This window comes from Oxyura jamaicensis, chromosome 21 (assembly GCF_011077185.1).
Source record: "Oxyura jamaicensis isolate SHBP4307 breed ruddy duck chromosome 21, BPBGC_Ojam_1.0, whole genome shotgun sequence".
NCBI lineage: Eukaryota > Metazoa > Chordata > Aves > Anseriformes > Anatidae > Oxyura > Oxyura jamaicensis.
The window spans coordinates 4,613,504-4,626,363 of record NC_048913.1 but is presented as its reverse complement, the minus strand read 5'-3'; the positions used below and the strand labels follow the sequence as shown (position 1 = coordinate 4,626,363).

Below are 12,860 nucleotides of genomic sequence, written 5' to 3'. Positions count from 1 at the left end.
TGACAGGGCATTGCAAGGCAATGGCAATGAGAAGCCCTTTCTGTGACCTCTTATTTGAGCTCTCAGTGTATAACTGCATGCTACCATTATTTCCCAGGATTTCTGAGATAGCATGGAATGACTTTAAAGTAGAAACAAATTTTAAAAAAGGGGGGCAGAAGCTCTCGTTAGATGACTGATGCAGCTGTAGCTGTCTAATTATCAGGTGGTGGTGCTGTGCAGAGAAGAAGGTCAGTGCTTCCACAAGGAAGTTAGAATCCTGAATAGTTTCAGATTATAGGATGATTTAAAATCTTGTATTGTGGAATTTTTAGCTCTGATGAGGAGAAACTACTTGGGACCTTAGATCTGTGTTTAACACTGATAAATTATTTTTTATATTTCTTTGTAAAATCAATATTAGGGATCTTGTTCTTCCAGTACTGGCAGCTTCACGTTTTAATTCAGCACTATTTCTCCTTATTTTATCAGTAGCTGAAGAAAAAGGATATGAATAGAATACAAAAATCTCTGATCATCTTAACTATTAACAATTGCATCTTTTACCTCTTAACAGAAGGAGGAGAAAAAGGTTGGCTTTCTCTTATGAGTGTTGCTTCTGAAACTAGAAGCAGTAAATCATAAATTGTTTTACACAGTGGAGCAGCATGTAGACATATCTGTTCATTTGGAGAACTTCAAAAGTGGAGCAAGCACGTGAAGCATCATTGGCAGAGGGAGCATTTGGCTGCAAGTGAATTGATGTGCTGTTAATATAACACTGGGAGGGAGACAGAGCACTGGGACAGGTTGCCCAGAGAGGTTGTGCAGTGTCCTTCTCTGGAGATATTCAAAACCTGCCTGGATGCCATCTTGCACAACATGCTCTAGGTGATCCTGCTTGGCGGGGGGCGTTGGACTGGATGGTCTTCAGACGTCCCTTCCAACCCCATCCATTCTGTGCTTCTGTGATGTGGCACTTGTCAGAGAAGGTGGAACTAGCCAGTTGCAGACAGACAGTTCCCGTTCCCGTATGATGAGGCAGAAATGTATCAAGAGAGGAAATCTACCGCTTTGCTGCTTAAACTCCATGCGTGATGTGTTTTTTCTAAGTGATAAATTAGTATTTCCTTAAATGAGAGTAAAGTACATAATCAAATAACCAAAGGCCACGCTGTTTATTCTAACTTTCCAGAAAATAATATTAAAAAGAGGACATTTTTGTATTCCAAAGCTGATAGGACAACAACATTGGTGATAGTCAAAAAATAGCCAGTGTGCCTATTTAAATTTTAAGCATGTTTCTGAAATGGTGGCTCTTCATTTTTGGCTGTTTTGGCTGTCATGGTAAAAGCAACCTACTAAAAACATGATTCTAAGTTTTGAGTTTCTGTGAATGCATTAGGAACCTCGACAAGCTAAACGTTTTCCTGAATTGATGTTGAATTCAATTTATCTTTTTGCTGCTGCTCTGTAAAATGTAGTAACTCCTGTCACAGTAACTTTGCTAGAAAGGAAAGAATGGCAATAACACTGGATTCCTAGGGAAAAAAAAATCTAGATTCCATCTTGCTAGTGCTTTGGGTTATAAAAAAATACGAAATTCAGGTATCGAAAGTAAGGATGCTACCAAATTATTTTAGAGTTGGTAATGGTTTAGAAACCAACTTTTAAACCCAAACGTTGAGTAGATTCAGTACCAGTTCGTAATGACATGGCTGTTTTTGGCAGCAGTGGAGTTGTCAGCGTTGTTGCATTTGTCAGCAATGAAGGTGACTGACTGTTTTGAGGAATCGTGTGCTTAATGTTGTGCAATGTCAGTGTTTTACCTACTGTGTGTGTATCTTAGGCTTATAGCTAGACCTCAGCTTCATTGAGAACTGCCATGAAACCGAGTGGAGTAAAAATAGTCTTAAATGTAAATAGTCCACTGTGATGTTAATGTCTGTCACATAGTAGTCACGTAGAGGATAGGTGATTAACATAGACTATAAACGGAAAATTAACATGATCAGTCGTAATGTAGATTGCATTTATGGGGCATCACTGCACTGTAAATAAGCAAGTTTGTCTAATTGTAAACTAGGATTGGAGTAAACCAGATAATGTTTTTTTTTTTTTTTTTTTTTTTTTTTTTTTTTTTAGAATGATTTTGCTGTAGTAGTTAACCTTTTGAATTCTTGTCTTTTAGAAATGAAAGGCTATGTAGTATAGACAGCATAATTCATTCGTTTAACTGATGGATTTTTTTTCTCATTTCTATTTTCTGAGAAGCTTTTATTTAGACGGGGTCTTTTGTGCATTCTATCAGAACTATTTTCCTGTCTGGGACAGTATTATCTGCTCTGACAAAGGCAGACTGCAGCTTTATAGCTGAGAGCAGCTTATTAAAGGCTTTATTAGACAGTCTGAAATTATTAAAAACAAAACAGTCCGTGGGGACTGTTGCTGCCTTCTTTTTCTTTCTGCTCATTACTGGTGCTAAGTAACTCTTCTCCCCCTCCCAAACTGCTTGCAGCATTAATATGTAAATTAAATCTCTCACTCCAACAGATCTCAGTAAGTTTACTGTACAATAACTTGCAAATCTTTTTCCTTGCAGTTTTAGAGAGGTGTGTCCGTTTCCGGGAGAAACTTTTTTATTGATTTGCAAATATTTGGGGATTTTTTTCAAATGTTCTGTACTGCAGGCAGTTGTAAAATTCCTATTAAAATGATTTCTGACTGAATATCTTCTTAGTGTTGTGCTCCTTCTGCTCTTGAAAAGATCTTTTGTGATTTAGATGGATGAGACTGAGATTAATGACCAATATTATTGAAAGATTCTGTATGCCAGCCCAGTCTTCCCTTCTCAAAAGCCATGGTGGGTCAGAAGGCATAGCTCTAACCCAGAGGCTGGATATTTCCTGCAGAATAACGTGACTACAAATGTAATTTAACCAAGGATTCTGTTGCCAATATGAACCTATTTATATGTTGGCCCTAGCAGACAGTTATTTAAGCTAAGCTACATGAAGTGGTTAGATTAATTTCAGAGGCGTAGAAGATTAATTGGTGTGCTGCGCTAAAGATTTTGCCAAATAATCCTGGGAATTACCTCCACCAGTATCTCTTATGTTTCTACAGGTGCTAGAAAAAAAAATATAATCCATTTATCATAATAATTATTTGCTCAAATAAAAACCACAGATTCTACATGAATGTATTGTTTTGCAGTTTAACATACCAGCTTGTGATGTTTGAGTTCCATCCCTGGTTCACCATTAGACTCAGGCAGATCACTTATTCTCTACACTTCCTTTTTCTCCCAGAATAAAACACAGATTATGATACTTGACTCTCAAGTGCTGCGAAGTTGTCATTGATCATGCATTGCGTTGAAGATTAAAAGTGCTTTGTTTTTTGTTTACCATTTTACTTCTGAAATTCAAAATGTAAAGTACAGTAGCTTTAAACACATCAGCAAAGTTGCCCAGAGTTCTTTTTGGCCACATATAAGCTCCCTTATCTAATTGTTTTTCTTTATAGGGTGAATCTAGTGACTGTACTGAGCTAAAATAAGAGGTGTTAGAAAATTGAAGCTTCAGATGCTGTCTGTTTCTTCTGTTTTTTGTCTCCTTGTATTATTTCCCTTCTTTGATCTTGAATGGAAAAGTAGCAAGTTACCTTTGTATTAAAGAAAAATACAAGATTTCTTAGGAAACCCCTTATTTATAATTTACCACGTTAACTTACCTGTTAAAATCAAGTTCATTTTGACAGAGAATTCTGTATTAATGACACTGAAGTCTGTATTAATAATATCCTATTAAGGCTATATCATTACTGGCTGAAAAGGTAGCCAAATTAAAATATAACCATTTATTTTTGTTTCCAGTGTGGCCTCTGTAAGGACAAATACAGTATTTACGTTGTAAAGATCTGAAAGTCAGCCTGCAGGCATCTTTTGTTTTCCCCACATCCATCACTTTTAAATCACCCTCACTGAGTTCTGGCAAGTCTTTTATGGTAGGGAAGTAAACTCTTATATTAATTCTCTCTGCTGAGAGCTACTTGTGAGAGAGGAATAGGTGTGCTCATAGAGTTTTTCTTCAGGAGCTGTGGAAAATGTGACACCTTGCATTGCTATGGGGTGGGTTTGGTTTGTTTGTTTGTTGACTTTATAGAGTTTTTACACCTGAGGGAGGGACAGTTAGCGGATATTCTGTTGCCCAAGATTTCTCTCCCGTGACTTTTAAACATCCAAGCTTCCACCTCAATCATATGGGAGCTGCTGATGCTCACAGCACCTGAAGAGGGGGGTCTAAAGTATCTGACACTACATGTCCAGGATAAATAAAAACATTTCAGGATAAGTCTCTGAAATGAGATCTTAAAAGACAAAAGGTTAGGGAATATAACTATATGTATTGCTGTATCATGCACTGAAATGTCTACTGTAATTTAATACATTTTACTGTATTAATGATAGATTTAATAGCAGATTCCTTAATTAGAACTTTAAAATCAAGTTCTAATTGTGAGAAACAATCTGTAGCCAATAACACAGGCTCAGGCGTAGCATTTTTATTGCAATGGTGGGCGTCCTGCAAGCAGGAGCGCACAGCAAAAGTCTATCATAACCTTATTCTCCGTATTATCCAACACTTGATTCCTCACATTTCCACATTGGCTGAGTACTACAGGTTCACAAACTACTTGATGCTTTCTACACTATATATGTGCAATTTTATATGACCAAGTGTTACTTTCTCCTTTTTTTTTCTCTCCCCTTCCTGTCTCATGACTATAAGGGCTCATGATTTTTTATTTTACTGATATCAAACTGCTCATCTTGTTTTTCTTATCTATCCTCCTTTTTTTGGGACAGTGGGACCTTCCTCTTTTCTGCTTAACATAGACCTCACTGTTCAGTCACTTCTGAATATGGTCACTGGAATTTTCCACTGCAAAAACAAAACTTTATTTCACACAGGTCTACAAAAAGGCTTCCATTGTGAGCACTTTTTGATGGGAGAAATCGGCGATGTATGTGTTGCCTTAGGGTCATAATTAGGGTTAGGGTTGTTAGGGTTAATGTTAGGGTTGTTAGGGTTTGGACAGTGAGAAGGCGCAGAGTCCTGTTGTGTGTGGGGTTGTGTAAAGGCTCCCCAAGGAGTTCAGGTCTACCAAAAGGCTTCCGTTACGAGCACTTCTTGATGGGAGAAATTGGTACGTGTTGGCTAAGGGTCATAATTAGGGTTTGGTTTACTGTTAGGATTAGGGTTAGTTTTAGTCTCTTGAGCATCCAGCATGTCCTTTGACACTAAAAGTGACTATTGCAACAGGAAGTTGTCACCTCACTTGATAGCATAACTGAGTAAGGTTGGTGATGTTAAACTGAGGTGGGTCAAAACCTGGCTTATACTCTGTTTTAAGAAAATAAATATAAAATTTCCCAAAGGTTTCGGAAGCCTTCTAGTATCTTGGTCTGCAAAAATCTTTCTAAATAAATCCAGGATGTTAAATTTTGTGACATGTGATTGTGTGATACTGTTGTGCTGTCAACCACCTAAACTAGGACAGGAGAGCTATACAGTACTTAGTTGTGAATGGAGTGGTGCCCGTGATGCTATCAGGAAGAAAACTTATACTACTGCAAGGGTGCAGACAATAGCCTAATTGTATGGTCCTACTGGCGTAAGATCCTTTTGGAAATTTTCCTGAGATTCATATGCTGTGCTAATTAACAGCAATCCAACTGGAGGATCCCAGAGCGATGCTTTTGCATATTTTTTTCAGCTTATGCTGGTGCTCTTATGTTCTTTTCTTAAATAATTAATAATCATTACTGCCTGCTGTGCTGTGGGTATATGCTAGTGATCTCAGATCTCAACATATTTGCACCATTCTTGTTCCTGTCAACAGCTTGGTTTTGCTCTTTGCATAGGCTTTCATGTTAAGACCTTCATTAACTGGCAGTGGGGTATGGATTTCAGTGGCATCGGGCTTTGATGTCATTAAGTAGCAAGCTGTTAAAGGAAGTGCCACCTATTTCATTACTGTGACTATTTTTATGCAATTAAGTTAAATAGCAAGTAGAAAACACGTGCCTATTACTAAACAGCACTTAGCACACAAAGCCCTTTATCTTTCTGACCCCACAACGACTATTATAGGTCCCTGATACTACTGTTAGCCTCAGCGGGAAACCACAACGTGGGTTAGTGACAGCAGGGGCGGATTCTGCCTTGATTTCTCTGTGTTCACTGTGTTCTTACTCGGCTTCAGTCTGCAGTGGGGATGGGCTGCGTCCTGAGATCGGGCTGATTTGGAGAGTCATGGTAATGAGTGTTTGGGTGGGTGAATGGATGCTTGGTCTGGATGGAGGCTGCTGGAGGAGGCTGTTGGAAGATAACGCTTGGATTAGCTTGAGTGCATGCTTTTTCATAGAAACTACTGACTTTTCATACCGCCATAGAATATCCCGAGCTGGAAGGGACCCACAGGGACCACTGAGTCCAACTCCTGCTTTGCAGAATTTAATGTCCTTAGCACACTTTTCTCCAAAAGTGTCCTTGTGGGTGCCTTAACATCCCGGGCATTTATTTACCACGACTCTCCCACGGTTGCCCTACTCAGCGCTGCCCTGGGCAGCTCAGAGGCCAGCGGTGAGCTCCCGGCGATGCATTTCGGGGGCGGGTCCCAAGAGCAGCTAAGCCCCGCCCATACTCCAGAGACCACGCCCCTTCACGCGAAGCCACGCCCCTCTCCGGCAACGCCCCGCCTCCCTCCTTCCTCGCCCTGCCCCTACCCCCAGTGACCACGCCCCCTCACATCGAGGCCCCGCCCACCGCCCGCCCCGCCCCGCCCCTTCCTGCCGGCCGGCTCTCGGGTGGTGCCTGCGGCGCCGCCGCTGCCCTGGGCTGGGGGCCGCGGCGGGTCCCTCCCACGGTGCCGCCCAGGCGCCTCCCTCGCCGCCTCTGTCCCCGCCCTCCTTCCCCGGGCCGCCGCGGTGAGTCACGACGGGAGGAGGCGGCCGCACGGCTCCGCTTCGCTCCGCTCTCGCCTCGCTGCCGCCCGCAGGAGCACCGGGGCCGGGCCGGCCCCGCCCGCAGGTGAGCTCGGCCGCCCTTTGTGCGCGGTGCCCGGCCGGGAACAAAGGCGTCGGGGCGGGCAGGGAGGCGCCCCGCGGCCCCGGGCCTCCCGCCGTGCCCGGTGCGGGGCCGCAGCCCCGGGCCTCCACCTCCGTCTTGTCCTTTCCTTCCTCTTCGTCCTCTCCTTCCTCCTCCTCCCCGCCCCGGGGCCCGGCCACCTGCGGAGGCAGCGGCCGCCAGGCCCGGTGCAGGTACGGGAGGTGCCCGTTTCGCCTCCTGGCATCATTACGGGGAGCCTGGCTTTGGGGTCCCGGCCCCGAAATGGCCGCGTTTTGGGCCGCCAGCCGAGGGTCCGCTCGTCCCGGTGCTCCAGGTGCGCTGGGGCAGGTGGCACGCCCGTGGGCCGTACAGCAGCAGGCAGCCGCCCTTCGCTTCCCAAAGGCTGCTGCGGTTCTTGCGGTGTCTGAGCCACGATGAAGCGCAGGTAACCTCCGTGCTAACACCTTGCCTCGGCCGGTGTTTAATTCATTAGACGTCTTCACTTATTAGACGTCTTCTAGAGCATCCGAAGCAGCGCTCTGTAACTTTCTACTTGGTGTAAAAATGGACAGCATCTGCAGGCTTACTGTAGTTTTGTCTCTTTTAGATCCACGAGCAGCATCGCTTCTAAATCAGAATACAAATTGTGCTCTAGAAGCAGCTGAGAGCTGATGGTGGCTTCTGCTCAACGTCCAGATGCGCTGCATCAGCGTGCGTTTGACTTGCAGACTTGCGTTTGCTTGCTCTCCTCCTCAAGAAGGGGATGTTTTGGTCTGTTGTATATCATCTTTTATTTGACCGTTCCTCATCCTGGTGCGTTTAACAAAGTAAGCTTTGATGCTCTGTGGGATGAGAGCAAGACATTCTGCAGATGTGATGGTTAAAAAAAAAAAAACAACACTAACAAACCAGACACTGGAGACGAGTTAGGTTTACTTGTTTAGTTTTCTGACCAGACTTGCCTCCGGTATGGCGATAGCCATCTTGAGAATTTTGGGAACATCATTTTTCAATAAATTTACAACATCCAAATTTTCTGTTTAGTTTTTGTTGGTCACTGAACTTGCAAGCTGTCAACTTCTTTTGATACTTCTGGACATCATATGGGACATGTGAAGTAGCCTTTAGAAAGAGAAGCGTCATGTAAATGGTGAAGAGTGAGGCCAAACTTTATGCCTAAAGAAGCTTATTTTAGAAGTAGAGGCCTTCAAAGTGAAGGGACGTACAGAAAGCTCAAGTATTGCCTCTTCTGTAAATGCAGGCTTATTTTCTTACTAATCTAAAAGCTACCGTTTGCCTCGAAAAATAAATACAGATAGAAAATAGTGGCAGGTGTACTTCAGATACATTGGAGTTGCTTCGCTTTGGCACTAGCTGGAAAAGCATCATTTCTTATATCGTAATTCTTGCCCCTTGGTAGAAATTGGCATCTTCTTCAGTACAACTTAGAGTTGCTGCTAGGCTGCTTTCCCTGCTCTCCTACTTTATGTGGAGCGGAAATCTACGCAGAAGCCTGTAGGAGTAAGCAAATGGAAGAGCAAGGCCGTTTTTAACAAGTTAACTGATAGTGGATTGGCTGAAGTGTTATTATGGCTTACCCAAAACTGCTTCAGAACAATGTTTTTGGTTCAATTCATTTTAAACACTGCAGCAGAGATTAGGGAAAGTCTTATAGGATGTAAAAGCTCTTTCTGTCATCTTTGACAGCCAAATGGGAAGACACTGAATTCCTCATCAGGAAAATCTTCCCATAGCCTGATAGTGTAATAAATGCGTATCAGATATACCATGGTTGTTACTTGCTTGGATGCCTGTTTGCAGTTGTGTATAGGAACTCCATTTATTGCACAAGCACTGTAGGCGTGTGGGCAAAAAGGGTTATTTTTTTGCTCACAATATGAATTGAAGCCTCTGTCATCTTAACAAGAAGCGGCCAATACTAACACATTTCCACAAATATATAACAATAACCTTAAGGAATAGGGGAGCGCAAAAAGGAAGTTACGAATCCCCGTTTTGTGGGAAGTCTGTAGTCCGATGAACTTCCCTCTCTACCATCCTGGTGTCTCTGCAGTTGCTTTGCAAGAGAAGAGAGGCTTCCAAAACAATTTGTTGTTTTCTAACAAACACAACTGAACTGAAACAAAAGTTTGTAATTGCAAACGTTGACTGATCATAGATTTAGCAATAGATTAGCATCTATTGCTAAAAATTAGTCTGCAGTTGCATACAAGGAAATAAACTGAACAACTGCACGTATTTGGTAAGGTGTGACTAATGTTCAGGATTGGTGATTTGCTTAGAAAACTGCTTGTGTAGAGATCTATTTGTATTAGTTTAATCTGATTTCTTTCTCTCTCCAGAATGTTTATCAATAACTAACCTGTACGCTTGTGATTTTTAGTAAATATTTCAGTTCGTAAGTTTGTTGTTAACTACAACGCATCCTGAGCATCTGACCTAGTTTTAGGTGTCAAAAACGCACCAAAGTGGAGTGTGTACGGAGAAAAAAGAGGCTTTTGGAAGCTGCTGTTGAATATGCATGGAGAAACTTCCAGTAGTTTTTTCAAAAAGAAAGGATTAGGTATCTTCAGAAATATTTCCATGCATGTGGATGCAAAGCTGCATTTTCTTTTATTGCAAGCTCTCATGAGATTAGGTTTCCTTCTGAAATGCAGCAAAGGTAGTAGCTGTCATAGCTATCCCAGTACCCTTGTGTACATAATGCTGAACTGATTGGACCTGATGTTAGTGTTTCAAATTGTAAAGATTGTAATCCCAAGAAATATGCCAAATATTTACATTATGGGAGTTGACCTAAGTGTATAGCAAAGAGGGTGGCTATAATTCAGTTTTCAGATAGTGAGATTAAATGACTTTCTGCTAAGTTTCCAGATATGTTAACGGTGATGATGCAGCCAGTCAATCATGTTCTTTATTTAAACTATTACTGTTCAAAATGGTACTTCAGAAATGGTGTGGTAGGATATTCAGCCAAAAATAAATTTTGGTTTGTAACAACAAACTTGTCAAGAACAGCGAAGAAATCATAGCACGTAACAGTTTTGATTGAGGCCTCTTTAAAAAGCAGTTAGTCCTGTATATTTTTCCAATAGATTAATTAAAACCCAACATACCTTGTAAGATTCTTTCTGAAGTTATGTCCATAAATATTTTTTTGTCCTCTGCGTTATGTACAGTTTCTGCTTTGGTGGTTTAATTCTTATTTATGATGCCTCTTTATAAATTTTAGTTTGAAATAACTCTTTGTATCACAGGTGTTAGAGTTTTTGTTTTTAGTTTGAGTGTCTGTTTTGCTGTAAAATTAATGGTATTCATTAACTTAATTTCAATAAACCTCTTGCAAGTATACAAGTAGGTGAACAGTCCCAGAAGATGTTAATTTTTTGGTGCTGATGCACACAAAAATGTAAATTAGTATAATGAAAGCATTTTGTCACCCACTCCACACCCTAAGAAATGATGGTAGTCTAATGGTCTTGCTTGTAAGCACATGGGAGAAATAATAAATATATGTTTTAAATTTAGTAAAAACTTTGTACCAACAAACTTGACTGCATTTAGAAAAAAGCAAAGCATTCTTACTGTTCGTGATGATGTTCTAGCTCTAAGAACAGATGAGACTTACAGTTCTTTTTTCCTTTTAAAGAGCAATGGCCTGTCCACGAGCTTTTTCAAAAGAAAAAAAAGACCAGAATGAGTAAAACTACGGAAAGTTAATAGGTGAGAAGAAACCAAAAATCAGAAAAATAACGGAAAATCTTTGATTGATGATTGAATAAGGGGAATACTATTCTGACTCTGGGATTTATTTTCAGACTCAGTGTTGGGCAAACATTATGTAACACGTACTCCTTAAAAATGAGGAAAAATTGCTTGTTTCTGCTCACTGTTGTTGACTTGATAGAACATCACAGTGCTTATACATAGTTTAAGTGTCAGTGTGAAGAAAGGAGGTGTAATCCTACTTTTCTTCTTCACTAAGTGTTTTTGGGGGTTTTACAGAATATCAAATCCGCAAGCGTATTTTTTGTTGGTAATTGTGATTTTTTTTGGTGTTGTTATGCTATTTTAGCATTAAAACAAACTAAATCATCTGTAGATAAAATGCTGCAGAGGGGGAACCAAAAAATTCTGCTTGGATTTGTGGAACTCCTGTGACTGACTTCTAACAACTATAGATCAGGGAACAGAAATGCAGCCAATAGGTTTGTATAACGTTACACTTGACTCAGGATGTTCTATTTCCTGCAAATACTTAGACCAAACGTTTATCTGCTTTTTACAATGACAATTTTCTCAATTTATTATGAGGATAACTAGCAAATATGGAAGCAACTGAAGTAATCAGCTCTGTTTATGACCATGACCAAGCTCTGAAACTTTCTGACTCAGATTATCCTTCTATAAAAATGAGTTGACTAATTTGCAAGAATGTTGTGATGTTTAATTAAGTGTAATTGTTTTGCCTGTGAACTCATCCAGGTCTTGATTCAGTGCACACTGAAGTCAGTGAGGAGCTTTTAATTAATTTCATTGAGCTTTAAATAAGTGTACGTGTACAGGCAACCATGTGTGCTTAAAGGAAGCGTGACCTAAATTTTTGCAGCAGACTTTCTGTAGGGTGGCAGCGTAAAGGCTGAAACAGTTTCAAGTAAAATTACTTATAGAGGCTTTTTGTAGAAACGAGAAGGGGATAGTGTGGTTCTGGTGACTTCTGATGTCTGTTACGGTACTCATTTAAACAGATTCCTAACCTTAGTGCTGGGTCTTATATGGGATGCTGGTAATTTCGTTGTGTCCTGATGGCTTGCTCAGTCAGTCTGGGGATGCGGTATCAAACTTCAGGATAAACACGGTAACTGAATGTTTATGCAGAAATAATCAACAATAACACACTTAAAATATAATTAACTTTAAGAGTTGGTGCCAAATTGAGAAAAATAGGAGCATTCACGTCTGCTTAGCTGTTTTCTTTTCCAGGAATGTATGTAGATGCCAAATAATACTCATTGGTTTATATGGAATTCGTGAAAGAGTTTGCTTAACTCCAGAGGTCAGAAATGTCTTTCTTTTTTTTTTTTTTGAACAGAACTGTTATCACTGCAACTTTGTTTAGCAGCTCCAGAAGACTGCAAAATACATCTTTCACAAATCACACAAACCTTTTTGCAACAATTTTATATTTTACTGCCACGATTTAGTTAACAAGCTCTTACTAAAGATGTTTTAAGCCTTAACTAAGATTGCATATGTGTAATAGTGCATGTGTGTGAAGAAATAGTTTTGGCACTTTGTTTTTAGTATATCTATTTCATTGTTCTTAGTAGTTGTGATTTTTGACATAACTGCTATAAGCTCCTTCCTTGTATTGATGTAAATAAAGAGGTACTATAATTGCACTAACAGTTTGGAAAGAGTAGAAGTCTGCCTTCAGCTGCAATAATTCTTTTTTCTCGATCTGCCTTAAATAGGTGGCTGTTGCATGCAACATCTTCCTCGAGGAAGCTTTCTGAAGCAGTGTGAGGTCTCATGGTGCTTTTGAACTGCAGAAGAATCTGTCTTGTCTTGAGCGTTGTTGTTAATGGTTTCTGAGCTAGCACCTTTTGTTACAATTCATATATATTGGGGTTTGATTAATCAAAATATGTTTTATTACATTTTTATGATGCTCCCTTTCTTAGTGGAAGGAGTGACATTTATCCTGTAGATGTACTGAACTCTATGTATTTAAGAGATCTTGAA

The 12,860-nt window shown here is 40.5% G+C and overlaps 1 protein-coding gene across 1 annotated transcript in view; it reads left to right on the top strand.

Annotated features, from left to right (window-relative positions):
* Positions 1-6,826: 6,826 nt before the first annotated feature.
* Positions 6,827-12,860, top strand: part of CTNNBIP1 (catenin beta interacting protein 1) — a 34,042-nt gene continuing 28,008 nt past the window's right edge. Inside the window, exon 1 of the mRNA XM_035344674.1 lies at positions 6,827-7,076. The gene's annotated coding sequence lies outside the window, so the exon portion shown is untranslated. The remainder of the gene's footprint in view (positions 7,077-12,860) is intronic.